This window comes from Daphnia pulicaria, chromosome 6, assembly GCF_021234035.1.
Source record: "Daphnia pulicaria isolate SC F1-1A chromosome 6, SC_F0-13Bv2, whole genome shotgun sequence".
Taxonomy (NCBI): Eukaryota; Metazoa; Arthropoda; class Branchiopoda; order Diplostraca; family Daphniidae; genus Daphnia; species Daphnia pulicaria.
In genome coordinates, this window is record NC_060918.1 from 21,922,581 (window position 1) to 21,941,838 (window position 19,258).

A 19,258-nucleotide genomic window follows, 5' to 3' on the forward strand; every position below is an offset into this window, starting at 1 on the left:
CTGGCAGCGGCCGACGCTCGGATGAGAAGCTGAGACGGCGACGATTGCAACTGGAGCATCAGCTCGTCCGGTTGAGTGGTCGTCGCTTCACGTGGCAACTGCATCGCACAACAACCCCCCACCCAAAACAACAACAACAACCACTTGTCGCCAACAACAATCGAAAACTAGTGGGGGCAAAAAATAAAACCAACGTGGCGACGCGACGCACCGACGTGCACTGCCGAAATTCCCGCACAGGCGACACGGGCAATGTGTGTACGTGTGTACGTGTGTGTTGTTGTTTCGGGTAGGGGAGGGTAGCAACAAGTTGGTGGGTCCGTCGACGGTTGGCAAACAACAAAAGGAGGAGAGACGAACAAGAGAATAACACAGAGCGCAGCAGCACAACACCAGCACAAGGTGCGGCCAGTACCAGATGACCGACTGCTGGTCCGCGCGCTCTTGCCGTCCGTCTACGGGGCGCATGCGCCACCACCACCACCAGCTCCCTCTGCCCACCACCACCAGCTCCTTTCTTCTTTCTTCTTCTTCTTATTCTTCCTCCCCTTTTTCTCTTTTAGATTCCACTATTCATTTTCACTTTAGTCCTTTTTTGTTTTCATTTGGAAAATATATTTTTTTGAATTTGGCGCCAATTAACACGCGATTCTGCCGACACCCGATCGGCGACCAACAGTTGATTTTTGATCGGTGAATTCCAAAAAGGAATGTTTGAAAATGAGAAATACAAAAATGAAATGAAAAAAAAAACACGTGATAAGATATAGTGGGCGGCGGCACAAGATAAAATGCCGCCGCACCGACACCCTCTGGCGGTCACCAAATGCTCAGGTCGCGGCCGCATCCCATCGGGACCCGACCCAAGGGGCTCACGACTCTTTTGGCTTCTTTCTCTTCAATTTTTATTTTTTTAATAAAATAAATATTTTTCAGCCCCTTACCATTGCCGATACCTTCGAGCTATCAAAGAAAAGAATCTTCTCCCAAGGCTACCGAACGGGCGGTTAAAGGGGGGGTTACAGTAGTGGTGGAATAGCCGAACAAAAAGAGATGAACGGAACGAAAAGAAGTGGAAGAATCAAATAAAAAAAAAGAAGAAAAAAAAACAATGGACGAATAAAAAAATGAAAAAATTTCAAAAAGAAAAGAAAAAATAACACGAAAGAGATGAAAATAACTCTACTCGGTATTCTTTTTTTTTCTTTTTCTTTCGTGAGTGTTTCACGCAACTAACGGCTCCCAGCATCCCACGCGCAATGGAAAGAAAAATAAAGGAACAAAGGGCGAGATACGAAACCTCCTCCTACATATGAGAAAAAAAAGTGCCTTTTTGATTTACGACGACCTGATCACTTGTTGAATAGAAAAATTAACAAAATGAGATATTACGAAAGAGCTAAACGCGCGTCGTAAAGATTCCTAGACTCGAAATTGATTTGGGGTTTCTTGCCATCGACAAGGGAATTGGGGTCGATGTTGTTGCGATAAGAATTTGATTCCAGGTGAAGGAAATGAAAACAAACACATTTTTTGTTTTTCTTTCGTCTTGCTGCATGGGAAGGAGAGTGGGCCGCGTGCGGGACGTGACAGATCGGCACGTGGAATGATGGGCCCACCCATTTCGATGATGGATGGGCCAGTGTCCGAAACGGGCTGGCCTCTCCATGTATTTATGTATCTATACCTGAATGAATGAATGAAACGAGTGAGTCCCTTACGGCCACCAAAGAATCTTTTTTGTTTTTTCTCTCGAGCTAATAAAAACTTGGAAAAAATAATAATAATATACCCCCCAGTGGCGCGAACATTATTCTGATCAACAAATCCAATAGACTTTTAGTGTTTCATTTGCGAGAAATTTCACTTGAAAAAAAAAAACCTTAAATTTTCTTTCAACCTCAACATTCAACTAAAGCTACGGAGCGGGGGGAGTGTGTGAGTAAATAGACAAAAAAAAGATAATAACAGAGGTCAAAAAGAGAAAGAGAGAGAGACGATGCCCTAGAGGGGAATTAAAAAAATGATAGATATTAAGATTGAATAACCACAACATCATCGGTATAAATATACAGATTGTGCAGATGTTATGTGAGATGATGGCCAAAGAGGGAAATAAAAGGTGGGTTCTCTTTTCTTTTCTCCCCCCTGTATTTTAACTATTTTCAAACGTTTTTCACCAAATCTTCAATAATTCCCTGGCAAAAAAACTTTTTATTTATTTTTTTTTGTCCAGGCAGGTAGAAAATGAGCCACCATTTACTTTTCCACGACGGTGGGTAATGTAAGAGCTCTTTTTCTGCCCTTTGGCTACGTAATGATGACAGCAAGTTTCGTCTGATTCTTTTAAACTTTGCTGGATTGAATACAACAACAACGCGATTTTCATTCGCCATCATTCGCCTTTTGGGGAAACATTTCAATAAAAGTTAAATTCATTACAATTCTGGTGGGGTTAAAAATAAAAACGAGGATTCAAATGAGTTTGAAGTAAAAAGAAGAAGAAAAGGGGAGCTATTCTTGAATTCTCTTCACATGGAGATGTTTTGATCCGAGCTGCTGCTGCGGTCGGAACGGCGGCGAAATGATAACATAATGACCGATATAAAAGTCGCCATCCCGCTAGCAAGAGGTTAGGGTAGCCAAGTCAAATATAATATATATATAAAAAGAAGACGGCAGAGAGAGAGAATAAAAGATGAGAATAAGAAAATCGGCTGGAAATAATTTCTGGGAAAAAAAGAAAAGAAAACAACCTCAAAACAAAAAATACCAACCAAAATGATCGTAAAAGATGAAAAGAAACAATAATAATCACAGTAATAATAACGAGAATCAACATCAAGAGAATCCTGGCTCGCGGCGATCGGGTGTCAAACCACGACCGACCGAGAGAGATAGAAACAAAAACTCAAATGGAAAGAAAAATGATGATCGTATTTGATTTGATTCTCATTGACTAGATAGAAACAACGTCACGGTCCAGCTGCGGGGCTTCAGACACGCCCAGTATAGCGCATTCTACTTGAAAGAAATGATCGGTTACAGCAAATTCTATGTACAGGCCACCTATAAAAATCCCAAACTGATCATTTCAACAACAAAAAATACACCTTTATAATCCGACATCTGTTATTGATTTGAATCGTCTAGAAAAATTCTGGAAAAAGAAAATCCTTTTCATTTGCATTTGCATATCAACTGGAAGATTTGGGAAAAGAAAAAAAGTCCAACGGCTTTTGGCATAACGGCCGAACGGTCCTTCAAGAGGACGGACACAGTCCGTCTCTTACCTTTGTCATCACGTCTCAATGCGACAAGTAGAGCCACCAAAATGACGCGATAACCGGTTTCCATTAATGAAAATACCGGCACAACCAGTCGTCGATCCGCCCGTCATGAGAAAGAAAAGCCGAGCCTGGGAAAAATTCGTCTAGGCCTCGATCGGCCTTACCTATAGACGAACTCCTGGGCCGATTGTCCGTCCTCGGACAATATAAGCATCCATCCCCACTGCCATTCATCAAAAAGTGGTTCCGATGACGAACAGGATTTAAATGTGTATCACAATCGCACAAAAGCTATTCAGGACGCCAAAGATAACAGGAACTTTTTGAAGTCGCTAAGACCATTGCGTCACACACTCCCCTCTAGTCTTGCCAGATCGGTAGGGGCCATTTAGTTGGCCATGGAAACGAGTGGTGGCGCCATGAGCCTAGACGTTAGGACTTGCGCAGCCGCTGCTGCCTGGGCCGGCCTATCCGAGTTCACGATCCTTTGATTCCGTCTTATCTACATGTAAAACGAACGAGAGAGTCTTTAGACTTTATCCTGGTTAAAAGTTAGGCCAATTTAAGTCAAGCACAGCTTTTTCTAGGTTTCCGTTTGGCCACGTCCATTTCGACACTGTCCCAAAAGGGAATCCAATAAACTTGACCAATAAGCTCCTCTTTTTCTACGCTCTTATCACCTGGGCCAACGGAAACTGTCCTGCAGCTTTCAAAAGAAGCCTCCATTGGTGATATGATCCGAATTCTTTGGCCAGCGCCAGAGCCTAATTATCGATCCTTTTTTTGCCCGGCTACCGTAATGCGTAGGGTAGGGTGGGGTGTTGCATAACTCGCGAGGATTTTTACAAATACAATTATAAGAGGTCTTCCTCCTCCTCCTCCCGTTTTGGATACGCTTTTGTTTTGATCCTTTTCTTTCTCATATAGAGTAGTCTGTCCCTTTTTCCAACTATTATTTGTTGCTGATGTTATATCGCTGCCAAACTTTGCTTACATAAAAGGTTTCGACTGGAAAAGTTGTACGGACCCGATATAAAAGCAAAACCTCACCCGCCCCCTGAGCAACTACGGCGAGCAATGTTTCAAATGGTCTACTCTCTCATCGTGCCGTGTGCAAGCAACACACACTCATTAGCGTATACAGATCGAGCCACTCGCATCCCCCCAGCTGATTTCCCCAGTTTAAAAACTGTTCCCATTTGCACTCGAAAACATTAACCCAAAACGCCGTCCGATATAGTAGAACGTATAAGAAAAAAGATGGATGTTAAAAAAAGGTTTAGTTCGTCATTTGGCCGCTTCGATCCAATGTCGCACTGTCCAGGGTCCTTCGATAGGCCGACGCAAAGAATGTTGTCATGTCTCTCTAGTGAACTTGAAACCGTTGAAATCAAAAAGGGGCAACCAGATAGTCGAGAAAAAAAGGGTTCAACACATTTTTTTTTCTAAAGAGAAGTCTGAACAACATTTTTAAGACGTGCCTGATCCGCTGGAAACAAATTGGACTCAAATATTTTTACAAAGGGGGCGGTATAGGACATGAGGAGATGTACCGAATACCTGGGCATCCTTCCCCCCTACAACCCCTACAATCTCTTCTTGTACATTTACGCCAAAGGTTTTTACAACGGTTGAGGATGTCCGCGTATGCAAATGAAGCACCATCGGGGGATGAGGGGGGGGGGGGGGGGTTAGGTGATCGGTCACTGAGGTAATAGGAGCCGACGAGGCGGACGATCGAAGAATAAAAACTTGTGACCACACATTCTCTTTTATAAATGCAACAAGAATTGTTACAATAGACGGACGGTAGGCCTTTAGGCCTAATGGTTCTTATCAGAGTAACGGTCGGCCCCTTCGGAAATTGTTTGGCCGACATTGTGAGAAACTGCCTACAGTCTCTTGTTCGTACTTTAATGATACGGTGCCGCGACAGGGATTGAGAATAAAGTAGACGGACAATTTGTCATTTCACAAGTTTACATGTGACGTGACGAAAAACCAGCAAAGAGAAAATCTTGGTCCACTACTGGGACCTGGAGACTATACACACACAACCCCCGACCCTTCAAAGCCAAGTTGTGCTGGTCAAACGTGACACTTGAGTGACGGGCAGTGGGACCTTCTTGTCTCTTACAATTACAAACAAACGCACACCACCCAGCAGCCAGCCACCAGGCCAAAGCAAATGTTGGCCTCATCTTTCCCCGGCGACCAAGAAAACACATATAAACGTAGCTAGTTTTCTCTTGTGTGTTTTTGGTCGGTGGGAGGGAGGGATATCATTATAATTATTCATACTAGACCTGCCGCGCTGTCCGTCAAATTCTCTTGTTTACAATTAACAACCAGAAACACACACACACACACGAGTCGTCATCAAATAATAATAACAAATTTCGTCCCGAAAGACGAGCATTTCAAATCGAGTCGCATCCATCGTCTGTCGTCATTTCTCTGAAATGACGTCAAATTATTCCACAAAGGAAACGGAAAGAATTGTTAGAAAATGCCCAGCAGAAAAAAATAAATAAAAATTATAAAAAAAAAAGGACTAGACGGTACGGATGCTATTCATCACTGAAAAAATCAACTCTTACTGCTCCGCCATAACGGTGATTATATGGCGCTAGGCAATCCCGCTAGATCTAGTGCCGAGTTCTCAATGGATTACGGTTTTATGTGTAGTAGCCTAGTGTCTGCGGATGTGTAGTAAATATATACACGTTACGTCTATATTTTATACACACGGGGGGCGGAAGCCGATCCCGCTCTCCAGACAACGACGACGGTCAAAAAAAGCAAAAAAATAAAAACAAAGAAGCAAAGGGTTGAATTAATTTATGATACCATGTTTTATATATACTCTCGGCTCTAGGTGGGTGTCGTAATAAATATGACAAGGGGGGTCAGTCCTAGCATAGACCTACCTAATGCATTTCTTTCTTTTTTCGCCAAGACCTAGCGGTGTATATAATCCTCGGGATTCTTTTTTCTTCCTTGGACAATAACAGTTACACGCAACACACCTGACTCTTACAAGATTTTTTTCCTTTCTGCCTAACTGACAAGATGACGGCCGTCTAGCTGCTGTCCGTCTTGGCACCAGTACATGTAAACACACACAACCTGGTTTCTCTGCTGTTATGTTACCTTTTTTTTGCTCGATGAACAAAACAGTTATTTGTCATGACATGTGTTGATGCCACGTAGACATTATGGAATTACATGAACTAATGGAGGGGAGTGTTTTGTTTGTTTTTTCTTTGGGAAGAAAAAAATGCGAAAAAAATATCTTTTGGGTTTTTCTTTCGAAAAAGAAACAAGAGGGGGGAAAGACAATTTCTTGACTATGAACTCGCCAGTATTCGGTTGCTTCTCGGACACAATCAACGCCGCCTCTACGCATTGCCCGTAAGTCTTCCTATATCTTTTCTAATTCGTTTAGAAATTCTAGTTCAATATTTACGTTGATGTCAAAATCGTACCTGCTACTGAACTAGATTGGAAGATGTTTGAAACCAAAGGTAGAATTATTTTCTGGGCCATGGTCTTGAAGTGTTTTGGTGATTGTGCATATTGGTTCTCGTCTTCCACTTTGTCCACTCACTCAAATCTGGCTAGAGCTCGGCATTTTTGCCAATCTACATTCAAATAAGTCGATTTACGTATTGTAGACATCTTTCTCTACTTGCTTGTCCGTGTTGAACTATCACATGAATTGAAGTAAAAAACACAGCTTTGCTATCTATACAACCACGTGCGTCTGAAACTCTTGGACAGAAGTCAGAAACGCACCATAATTGCAGTTTGATTCAGCTAATCTTACTCTCTTTCCCGCAAAAAACGTGAGGATGTTGCCATATTGCGAATAAATCACAACAAATTGAAAACTGCTGGTAAAATTTCAATTTTTCAAGAGTTTTCCAAAATAGGAGCTCAAATTCAAAGATTTTAAAAAGATAATCAAAGACTTTTTAAAGAATTCAAGGAATCCATTACCGGTGGCAACCCTGCTCTAGCTAGTCGACGTTGGAGAAAAAAAGATCTCGATTGCGATTCGTCGGTTTTAGTTTTTGGTTGTCGAATGAATAAGTGGAAATGGGAGAATTGATTCCAATCTGAAAGCCACACACATCTGTGTGATGTGATTAGAATTCACAAGACAAGGCGACGACGACAACGACATCACAATGGAGACAGAGAATAAGAGAGAGGGTGATGGTGGGGAGTTATTGAGCTGCTGGCGGTAATGGGGTTATTGCAGCGTCGGGGGGTTAAGAGTAAAGACTACTATAGACGGTATATTTTATCGCCGTCTATAATTTATAATAGTCCTAGTCCGAGGAGACTTGATTACTTTTCGCAGCGATATTCTTCCCGAACTTGTCGCCTGCAGAAGCAGCGGTCGAAGCATCCACCCGTTAAATCCCGGAATCATTTCGAGCATCACACATTTATTTCCTCCTCTCTCACTGGAAATAAATTATCGCAGCGTTTTCCCAGTTCCCCGAAACGTGTCGCTAAAGGCGCACACACAACACACACACACACCCCAGTTTGATGCGATAAGTCGAATGGGACTAGTTTACCAATCGAAAAAAACTTGCTTCAACTTTTGAACGATATATTGCCCAGCCCGACATAGACCACACGAAGAGAAATAATAATAATAATAATCATAATAATATTGTAAAAGCGTTTTTGGCTAGCTCATCTTTTATGTTGGTTGAAAAGCCGGCGGCTCTCTCCCAACGCTCTGGCAAGGTTTATAACAACAATCAAACGCGCTGGCATACACGTATATATCCGCAAAAGAGAGAGAGAGAGGCCGCCAGGAGCAAACGACCACCGAAAACTTTTTCCAAGGGTCTCAACAAAGGAGGAGAAGGGTCCGCCGCCAGCACAGGACCCTATTAACAAGGCTCGGTCAGCATGAAACCTTACAAAGTTCTTTGCAACTGTGTAATAACGGGGAGAATAAAAATTGAAATACAAAAAAATTGATAATAATAGTCTAGTCCGAGAACGCGATACGCGGCAGCCGATGCGGCTCGACCTGATCAACCTCCTATAAACATAATCCCACAAGACATATTATATCTATGTATTTGGTAGGCTACCGCGCGATGTTTACGCCAATTAGAAATGTTGAAGATTCTAGACCTACAAACTAGACAAGGAATCTGTGCCGGCCACGTAATTGTATACGTGTAGGCCTTCTTGATGATGTTGTCCCCCCATTACGAGGGCCGGTAGATATTTAACCCCAAAGGATATCATTTAAAACTGGGTCCATTCGGAGGGGGTAAAAAACGGCGGCGTATCGATTTTGAAAAGGTAAAATAAGAAATAAAGTCAAAAAAGAAGGTTGTCGATTTCGTGCGATCGATTGACATTTGAGAGAAATGAGGAGAAACGGCAGTGCCGTCATCAAGGCTCTTTTTATTTTTGGGCTCAAACGTTATTGGTGTACATCAGTCGAAAAGGGGCTCGTTAGATGAGAGCGAAAATCTTTAAATAACGAACCTCGTCCGTTTCGTTGGAACGTCATGGAAAACAAGTTTCATCAGGAGCGGCGGCAATCAAACGCTCACTTGTTTTTTATTTTTCCTTCTTTTACAATCTACCCCAGCGCTGATGTATAAATTACAACGCAGGAGCATCCAGGATATACGCCAGGATGCGATAGGCCAACTTTTATTCCTCCCAGACAGTTTTGATTTTTTTAAAAATCTTTCTTTATCGTTTGTGTGTTGTTTTCTCATCATCATCTCATCCGACATTTCTCCACGGCTTTTTCCGCACATCTTTCATCATCAGAGAGACACGTGGGTAACGCAATTTCCCGGCAACAGCAGCAGCACTATATCCTCTCAAAGTCACAAAAGACTTTGGTCCTCCCAATAAGGGAAAAGAGCGCGCGTGCCAGACAGAAAGTGATGAGTTGAGAGAAAAAAAAAGAGTTTTGTTTATTCGCTCCTTTGCTTGGCTGCTGGCGCATCAGCCAAGAGTGGATTCGAGAAGAAATAGAAGAGAGAGAGAGTCTTGCAAGGAGCGCATCATATGAAAATCGGTTGGGTACAAAACAGATGATTAAAAAGAGAGAGACGAGAGAGGATCGAAGAGGAGCAAAAGAGAATGGAAGAGAATAGAACAACGACGAGAGTTAGTTCTCTCTTTACAACAAGCTGCTCTCCCGACTCGCTCCTGCTCCTCCTGCCTTTTGCAATTACCCATCAGACGGGGGGTGGGCAGAGGAGGAGCTTAAAAAAGAGAGTGGAAAAGGGGAGATGAGTAAAGTAGAAAAAAGAGAGTCTGAGCCAAAAAGAACTTAACTTTTGCCGTGGTGGAAGAGGATCCGCCGGCGCCGTTGCCCAGATATTGGAAAACCCAACGAAACGAAACGGATTCGCCTGTGAAACTTCAAAGGTTTTTGGCGGGGGTAGGAAAATGATGCTGTGCACCGCCAGAGCAAGAAAAGCTTCAAATATTAAAAGCGCGCCATCATTGGTTCTCTTTATACGGGAGACGGGGGGTTGGAAAAATAAAATTTAAAATAAAAAAATATTGTTAAGGGAAAAACGATCGAAAGACGATGGATGAGAAATAATGCCTCGTCGTCGTCGTCGGGTAACAAGGAAAAGAGAGTTTGCTGACGTATGTCATCACAGGTCTGATGCACACGCACATCAGCGACGTCGTCAATCACACAAAAGCAAGCAAAAGCGCCCAGGATCCGACGCAGTTTCCCTCGAATTTCCCTCTAGCTCTTTTCTCTTGCAGTCGCAGAGTTTTATACTGCTCGGGCACTTTCGTCGGAAAACAAGGAAAAGTGTTTTGAATTATTCAATAGCTCTCTTCTTCTTCTTCTTCTTCTTCTTCTTCCACCAAACTTGCGCGCTGTTCAGTTCCGACTTGGCAGCGGATGAAAAGCATTTATTTATACACCAACATCTGTGTGCTGTGCGTTGACGACGACGACGACTCTTCCATGTCGCAGTAGTATTAGCAAATGCATTAAGAAATCGTTTCCAGCGTCTGGCACGAGTCTCTTAAATCTTAATGTTGCGCAGAAGATGGCAAAAAGGTTTCTGCTCTTCGCCACTCCCTATGATTGAGAATGCACAGACACACGTAAATCTTGGGCGTTGGCACAGCGATTGGCCAACAGTGAATGAACGCTCATTGACCTGGTGTCTCTGGTATGGCGACTGACGCCATCGAAATAGATCCAACTGCATTGCGATGCATCGCAACACGTTACACAATACAATACACTCTTGTTTCTTGTCCTTGCGGAAGACCCGACAGCAACAATCTGATACTCTTTTGAAAGGCGGAATGACATAACCTTCGACTGAAAAACAACCAAATGAACCGCCAACTGACAGAAAGGAAAATCGATCCAGTCCAGACTGGACACGCATCTTTATCTTTATAGCATCAAAATTGACTACACAAGTTAGCAAAAGTGAAACCTGAGTTGACCCAGAGTCAATTTTTCGACGCAATAAAAAAAAATGAAAAAGAAATTAAAGATTGGGTTTCCCGTGAGGTAATTCAAAATCAAGTTTTGTATTGTTACGTAATCAAAGACGAACCTAACATTCTGTGATGCATCGTTACGTCATTTTGTGATAGCCGTGGCTCGTTTCAGAGCTGGCAACCCACCCACACACCCCGACCGAAAGACAAGCTCGGGATTGTGTGATGATTTGACCGTTTCAAACTGGCGATCAGCCGCAAGACCGCAACCCACACACATACACACACATTGCGCTTGAAAGTTGCGCGTTTGTTGATTCATTCACGACACTTTCATCACCAATAACTTTTCCGCTAATTGATAACAGACAAGACTACCCGTCTATCAATTATGCAGAGACACATACGTAGAGAGAGAGAAACAACTGAACGGACACGACACAACAGGACACACAACACAAACACACACACAAGGTGGAAGAAAATCGATGTCCGGCGCCAGCTTGGCTTCATCGGACACTGATGGCATGTACACACGTAACCCGGCTGGTAAATCGCGCGACGGTTACAGATATATATCCCACCAATCTCTGCATAGACGAGTTTGTTGCCGAAAAAAAACAACTGGCGAGAAAAAACAATCCAGCACACAAACAATCAACAAATACCAGTTCGGGGCAGTATATATAATACTCTTATAGAGTATAGTACTATAGTCTTTCTTTTATTCCAGCAGTGTGTAGCGAATAGTCATGGAGGGAAGAAGAAGCGATTCACTGAAAACCAGTTTCTTTGATGGCTAAAATAAAACCTGGGCGAAATAAAATGTTGTCCATTTTTTTTTAGCCTTTCCATTTGGATTCCCCCTCAATTTGAGTGAAAGGCTTTTGCTGGCCTGTCTCTCTATGCCATTGGGGATTTTTTTTGTTTTATAGCAAAGCCTATGTTTCCAGCCTCAGAAAAACCGGTCAACCCCCCCATTCAATTCCCGATTCCATTCTATGCACAGTTGCACACCCCTTCCACGTATAGCCCCCGTGTCCGCCTTTCTCTGATCCATCAAAGATTTCTGGTTCTACACACTGGACACGACACAATATGTATCCAGTGTGTATAGTATATAGGCTTTTATAGAAGAGCAGTAGCAGCAGCAGCGTCGGCCATCTTTTCTTTTAACCCATTTCAATAGGACTCCCCTCGTCCCCACACATGTAGAAAGGTGAGCTGCTCACCATTCAAAGAAAATCTCCTTTTTTTTTTTAATTTGACAGAATAAAAAAAGTCTCGACTTTATTTCGAATTATTATGCACAGATAAATGCAAGTCCCTGCTTCCTAGGCTGTGCGCCATCCGACATTCCCACGGGAGGGGCAACTCTCCTCTTTTCGGGGCAACAGGAATGAAACAAATTGATAAGAGACAGAAAGGGGAAAAGTCATTTGATGAAGAATTCTAGTCGGAAATGTCGGAGAAAAGGAAAAAAAAAATGGGAAGAAGAAGATGGGGGGACCCTTTTCATTATCCATACATCCACAGATGGCAGAGAGCTAGAGAGAGAGTGTACGTGTACCAGAAGTAGTGAAAGTCGTCGTCGATCTAAAACCAATTACTGCGCTGCATTATTTGCCCTTTTCTTCTCTCGTCTGGCTCACGCCGGGGGGAAAAGGAATGGTGGAGGGGACTTGGGACGAGATAAAAAGGCGCGGCCTAATTAAGGAAATATAAGAGCAAAAGAAAGACAAGACAGGCAAGCCAGCAGGGGTAGTACCGTACTAGTACTAGTAGTCAGTCAGCAGAGGAGAGACGTCGTCGTCGTTCTCATTAGACCCGACTGACTTTCCATAAATAAATGAACATACTACGACAACTACTTTGATGTCAGGTTTATCGTCGGTGATTGGAGTTGATGAAGCGGCGAAGCCACGCCCAGACAATTTTTTGTCATTTCACAAAACCTTTTTTTCTTTTTTATTTATTTCGATCCGAATCTTAAAGAAAAGAAAAAAAGAAGCCATTGATGTGCAGAGAGAGAGGCTCAACCCTCATAGGCCGAGCGGCTTAATTGGTCCGGAACGAATTGCAAAGTTAGGCCTAAACATAAAAGAAGATGGGGGGAAAAAAGTGAGGGTATAGAGAGGCCTACGATTGGGGCGCAGCCCTCGACTACCCCCTCGCTAACCAATCGGCATCCAGCGCCAGTGAAAAAGTAGTAGGCCTAGTATATTCATATCCTTGCCTGTGCTGTGTGTGTGTTTATGAATAGGACAACCGCAGCGCGTGTGCCCCCGTTGCGCAGTTTGAATGCGCGCCTCATTTTTCCAACCCCTCACCGCAAAAAACCGATAGGAAAAATCTCTTGCGAGACCCTGTCGACCAATAAAAAACTTTCGACATCCGCCATGGATCCCATTGCCATTAGCATTTTTTTCACCCATCCCCGTTCATCGATCCGATGTCAAAATGATTTCTCCCGAATCGTAGACGAGATGATTCGTGGCTAAGGAATACAAAAAGTCTCGAGATATTATTCAATCTGCCCTCGCAAAGCGGGAAATTTAAACGAGTCAATATAATGGCGACAACACGCTCTAAATAAGAGACGCGCGAGTATAATTATGAAGGAGCGGATGGCCTACGCCGTCATCGTGAAACGAGTGGCAACTTTCGGCGAGACGGACCAGGCGGCTGGCGGCCAAATGGATTTGAGGACTGAGAAGAGAAACAGATGCTGATAATGGCAATTTTATAACTCGCTTTACATTTTCGATGCACGCATTTCTCTTCCATCCTCACATCAACGCCGCTATAAGGTTTCGACGAACGCGGGATTCACGGAATAACACTCGTCCACCACCACCCCCCAGTCTCGATTCAATTTTCATGAAAACTTTTGATTGAATTCACTGAAATTGTCATCAGCCGGGAAATAATAAAAAAATAAGGGAAACAGGCTTCTCCGGGACGGGCCTATATACTAATGTAAGAGTTTTGGAAATAGGCTCTCCGACACGATAAAGGCAAACAAATCCATTGAATAATGAACCATATTTTTTGTATATCCATCAAGGGTGGGGGGAAACAAACAGACAGACAGTAAAACCGGGTTGAAAATGATAAATAAAAAAAAACTGGCCGTACTGGTTTTCGGGTTTGATATATATAAGCCTATGTACATGCGACGCCGACGACGCCCGTTGTCCCATTTTTTGCCCAGGACGTTGTGTTTTTTTTTTCATCCGAAATTATTACTGGCGGGCGCGCACATATCAGTCGCAAACAGCCAAGGGAGGGAAACTTATTGAACCGTGTGTATACCGGCTGGCATCCATCCGCCGCTGAAAACAAGTTTTTTCAGACAGAAGAGAGCGACGAGCATACTCTATAATGAAAAGGTGATGCCTGTATTTGTGTGTTCATAAGCACACACTTTACACACATACGGTGGGGGGAGAAAACCGGTTTCATCCACGTTTTTTCCTTTTTTCGCTTTTTTATTTTTTTAGAAATATCATTCAACATTTTCATTTTCCACGTAGACCCCAGTCTAAAGAAGAAGCAAGAATCCTATATGTATCTGCCGAGGATCATGGGGAATTGGGGACTCAACCCCCCTTCCTTTTACTCATCCAGGAGCAAAAACATATAGATGAAGAGAACGCGCATTTAATAAACAGCAGAATGGAGAAAATGAGGATGGTGGGAGTCGTACGGGATTTCATTTCATCTCTCGTCTCAATAGATAGGCTATATATGCATACAAGGAGAGCAGCCGGGGATATAAAAGAGGAGAGAGAGCCTCATATAATCAAAAGAGACGAATGTTACGAATGCACACGGGGGGAAATAAGAAGAAGAAGATGAAAAAAAAGGATGAAATCCGCCATGATCCGACAGCAGAGCACCCCCCCTCCTCCCAGCTCCTTTTCCCTTTCCTCCTTTTCAAAACTTTGTACGTGTGTAAGAAGACGTCGACGTCGTCGTTTTCTCTTGTCGCGTTGATTCATCGAATTGAGTCGCCGCCGACTTCATTTCCTATCCCGCGCCCGGGGGTTTTCTTTGTTCTTTGGCTCTTTCGATCCTCCTTTTCTCCTGTCAGCCTTGCTGGCTCCTATACAGCTCCTAGATGAACCAACGAGAGCGGTAGCCGGCGCTCCATAAATATTAAGTCCTCCTCCTTCTTCTTCTTCTAGTGAGCGCAGCACATTCTTCTCTTCCTTATTCTCCCCCATCCAAAATTCGTCACAAAAAGGAGATGAGAAAATCTCTCATCAAACAAGTTCCTCCTTCACATCCTTTTGAGAAAAGAGACTCGCAGGAGCTGGGCTCCAGCCAACCAGAGCGCGTGCCTTGTTTCCTCAAAATCCAAGTCTCTTTCTTGTCTTTTCTGTAGTTTAAAACCGTCAGCATCAGACTCAAAAGAGATGAGACGCATCATCTTTTTTGATTATTCATTTATTTTAGATCCTATACGACGTCGCCATGATTCAATATCACTCTTTTTTCGAATAATAAGAAATGAAAGTATTATTTCAATTGATTTCCCCACCTGGCGTGATAGGTGTACCGCGGGAAAAACATCAAGTTGAAATGTGACGCAAGAAGCCCCGGCACGCGTGTCTTGCCCTCCTGTTAACACGCCCTACTTTTAAGTTTTTCTTTTGACTTTTGATGGGTGACATGACAACATGGACATAAAAGTCGCGTCGCCATGGCGACACCACCACCCAGTGAAAAAGGGGTTCTCTTTCGCATGTGGGCGCTACAAACACACACACACACAGAGAAAGAGAGCGACACACACAAAAGAGGCTCTCTTCGATCGACGGCGACGGAAGAGGGGAAGAAAAAGTGGGTGGAGTTTTCTCTCAATTCACCCCAATGGCGTCGCATTCACCCAATCGGGGGGCGGCTAATTCTACACCCAAAAAAAAAGGGGGAAGAAAAAAAAAGAGAAACAAAAAAAGATCCCTCCCAACTCCCAACGACGACGACGACGCTCCTGGGCTGTTGATGCGACGCCGGGGCAACAAAAAAGTTACCCGAGTCCCTCACCTTCCCTTCCATGAAATTTGATGATCTTCTTCCTGCTATTAACCCGATTATTCAGCGCAGTGCGCGCAAGTGTAAAAAGTGAAAGACACGAAAGTAACAAACAAACAAGAGTCGAACCCCTTGCAGCACCATTTTTCGTCATCAACCCCCACCTGAACGAATAAAATTCAAATAAAATTCCCCTCTCAAAGTCAAACGAACAGCGCGCCATATTTGAAAAAATAAAATAAAAAAAGACTTGAGAGGTTTAAGTTGATTAAGTGTCTGCTGATGTTCTTCTTCCTTTCTTGGAGCGGAACGACGTCCAAAAGTGCTCCCAACTCTCTCGCCCAGTTCTTCTTCTGTCCTATTTCCATTTGAGATTCGCAGTATTTAGAGTTTTTAATGATCTCCTTTTCCCCAATCTCTCTCTCTCTCAAATATATAGAGTTGACGTCACACCCCGGCGTCGCCCTTCGTTTCATCTTCTTAATTGGGCCCTTCTCGATCCCCCCGTCATCTAACATCACTTTCTTCTTCTCCTTTTATTTCTTTATTTTTCCCCAGCGAGGGCCTTCGTAGACAATCTTCTCAACTGCCAAAGGTGAAGAAGAAGAAGAAGAGTTTCTTCTGTACAGCAGGGCCCATCGACATCTTCATTTTAATTGAAAATGTCAGTCAAAATGAACTCGCCCAACTTTATATATATATTTCCGACAAGACTTCCTGTAGGCCGCTCTCTCTCACTCGTTGTCTAACAACAATTCAAAGTCTCGTCTCAAAAGTTGAATTCACATTTAATTGAAAGAAAATTCATTTCTAGACTTTCCACGAAAACTATCCTGGGTGTCGTAATCCTCCTTCCTCGACGAGGAGGAAATCGAAGTCAAAAACAAGAGAAAATCTAGCACCTCGGCGTAATATTTTCCCCCCGCTGCACCAGATCCCATTTGTGTTTGTGTAACATGTACATTGGGCGACAGCAGTCTCGACTGTTGCTCGCTAAAAACAACACGGACGTGCTGGCTTTCGCCGCGTCATGGCCGCCAAGGATTGGCGGCGGTCAATCGGAGCAGAAGAAGTGAGTTTGGGGGATTGGCTGGCCATATCCCTACAAAATCTAACAAACCCAACTCGACTGCTGCCCTGGCTGCAATCAATTGTGAATGTAGAACCCGTGTGAAATATGGCCAACTGTTTCCCTCCCTCCCCACCCAAACCGCCGCGCTTACATGTCTGGATGGATGGCCAAGCCTTTTCCGCCCTCTCAGGACGGAATGATTCAACAAAAATCCTTTGGCGGAGTCGGCTATCCTCTTGGCATAATGATGAGCTTCACCGCCGAATGAAAACTCGTACATATATCTCTCTGCTCTGCTCTCTACTTCTCTCGGTTTGAGAATCTCAACAAAACTCTCGAGTTCACCGGGCTGTTGTCAACAGCACAGCACGCGTTTGCGTATATAAACATACACAGACAAGAGGGCCCAACGGGTTGCGCCGCACCCCCCATCAGTCGCCATGGTGTGCATTTTATACAGTATACAACAAAAGCCGGTTGCTTAGCGACCCTTTTATGTTGGAAATTATGAATTATTCTTTAAGGAGAAAAGAAAATCTTGGCACACACACAGACAAAGTCTATAGAGAAGTGCAGCGGATAAAATGGCGAATAAGGAAAAGTAATCCAGCGAATGGCGCAAAACTCTAGTCCCGCGTGACTACATTTCTCATTTGCCGATCGACTGCTGGGGACCACCACCACCACCACCACCCCCGGCACCCCGAGCAGAATCACCAAGAGGCACATTTTCAAAACGATTATACAAACCATCCAACCATCTACCGAGTAGCAATCCTTCAAAGCCTGTATAGTGTAGTACTACTATATACGCGTATCTGTTACACCCTTGCTGCTGCACTACTTTCCCTTTTTTTTTTTTTTTTATTTCCCCCCCGTCTGAAATTTCAAAAGATTTTCGTAAGACATTTAAAATCCCCTGATGATGGATGGGAAAAGTTTCCCCATTTGCTAATCTTGGCAGCGCCGAGCAAATGCTAATAATCCCGTCAGTCAGCTGGAAAAGAGACGGACACAAATTTCCCTGCGAGGAAAATTTGAATGTTTAATGAATAGCGCAAGAAAATAAAATGGTCGAAAGGAAAGAAGAAAAAAACGGAACAATTCAATCATTCTCGTTTTTTTCTTTTTCTTTATTTGATTAGGCTTTGATTAAAGCTTATAGCTTCATTTAAAAAGCCCTCGTTGGGATAGAGAGAGAGGGCCATGATAAAGATACGCTCGAATCTGATTGGTGGTGCATGATTATACCTGTCGGGCGAGTGTTTCATTAGCGGCAGAGAGAACTGAGAACTGAGAGAGAGCTCATTAAAACATAAAAGAAGCTCCGAGGGGAAGAAGAAAAAAAATTGAAATGAAAAGTGGTGGACGCGTGCTGCTGTTTTTCCGTACTACCCAAAGAGAGAACACGCGCGCACCATGTCCGAGAGCTTTACTTCTTCTTCTTCTTTGGCACCGGCGCGTTGTTATTATTTACCCTTTGTAGCTCCCTGCCAGATATTAAGAGGTAGGAGGAGCTTTTGCAATTTAAATTCATTTATGAATGCCCCTCGCATTTTATTTGATAGCCCAAAAAAAAAACCAGCAGCACACGTCTATGCATTTCTATTTCCTAGCGCAACAAACTGATTCGCCGCCCGCTCGTGTCGCTGTATAATAAGGAAACATAATCAGTGCACGGGCGGTCGGTCGGATGCGTGAAAAAAACGGCTCCTGCGCATGCCGAATGTTTTATTAATATAAAGGACTCGAGAAAAATGATTAGGAAGAGGAGGCTTTACGTCATCTAGCTTTGGAAAAAAAAAGGAAAATTTTCTTTCTCTTTTTGGCATGAGGCGTAGACAACTGAATCCGGGAGCCATTCGATACGCCACCGGGGAGATCTCCTTTCCCCCCTTCATCATTATATATCTCTGTTCAATTTCCAACGTCTTCTACCCATGACTCGTATAGTTGCGAGGCCTAAAGGCAGTTGCAATCATCCCGAGGAATAACATTTTCTCAAAATGATTGCCATTAGATACCCGCCAGTCTCAACTGTTATTGTGACCATTACCTTGTTATTTGCACAATAGGAAACTATAAAAAGGACAAGAGAGGGGGGAATGTGAATAAGCCTCGGTATCAAAACTTGTTTTGAGGAATCACAATGGCGGCCATTATATTCAATCCCATCAAAATGATGGACGCGATTCGATTTTATTCAGTGTCGAGTGAATGATGGCGGAAATGGAGTAGTCTATATTTGTGTATGTTTACATTTTCCAAACTAACCCCCCAAAAAACCGGTTCGAAATTTACAATAAAAAAGGAGAAACATTTTTTTTTTTTCAAAAATTCATAAGGCGCATTGTGTGGACTCGTGGCT

General features: G+C 43.3%; 1 protein-coding gene across 2 annotated transcripts in view; it reads right to left on the reverse strand.

Annotated features, from left to right (window-relative positions):
• Positions 1-19,258, reverse strand: part of LOC124342568 (zinc finger protein rotund-like) — a 119,694-nt gene that overhangs the window by 30,420 nt on the left and 70,016 nt on the right. The gene's annotated exons all lie outside the window — the stretch shown is intronic.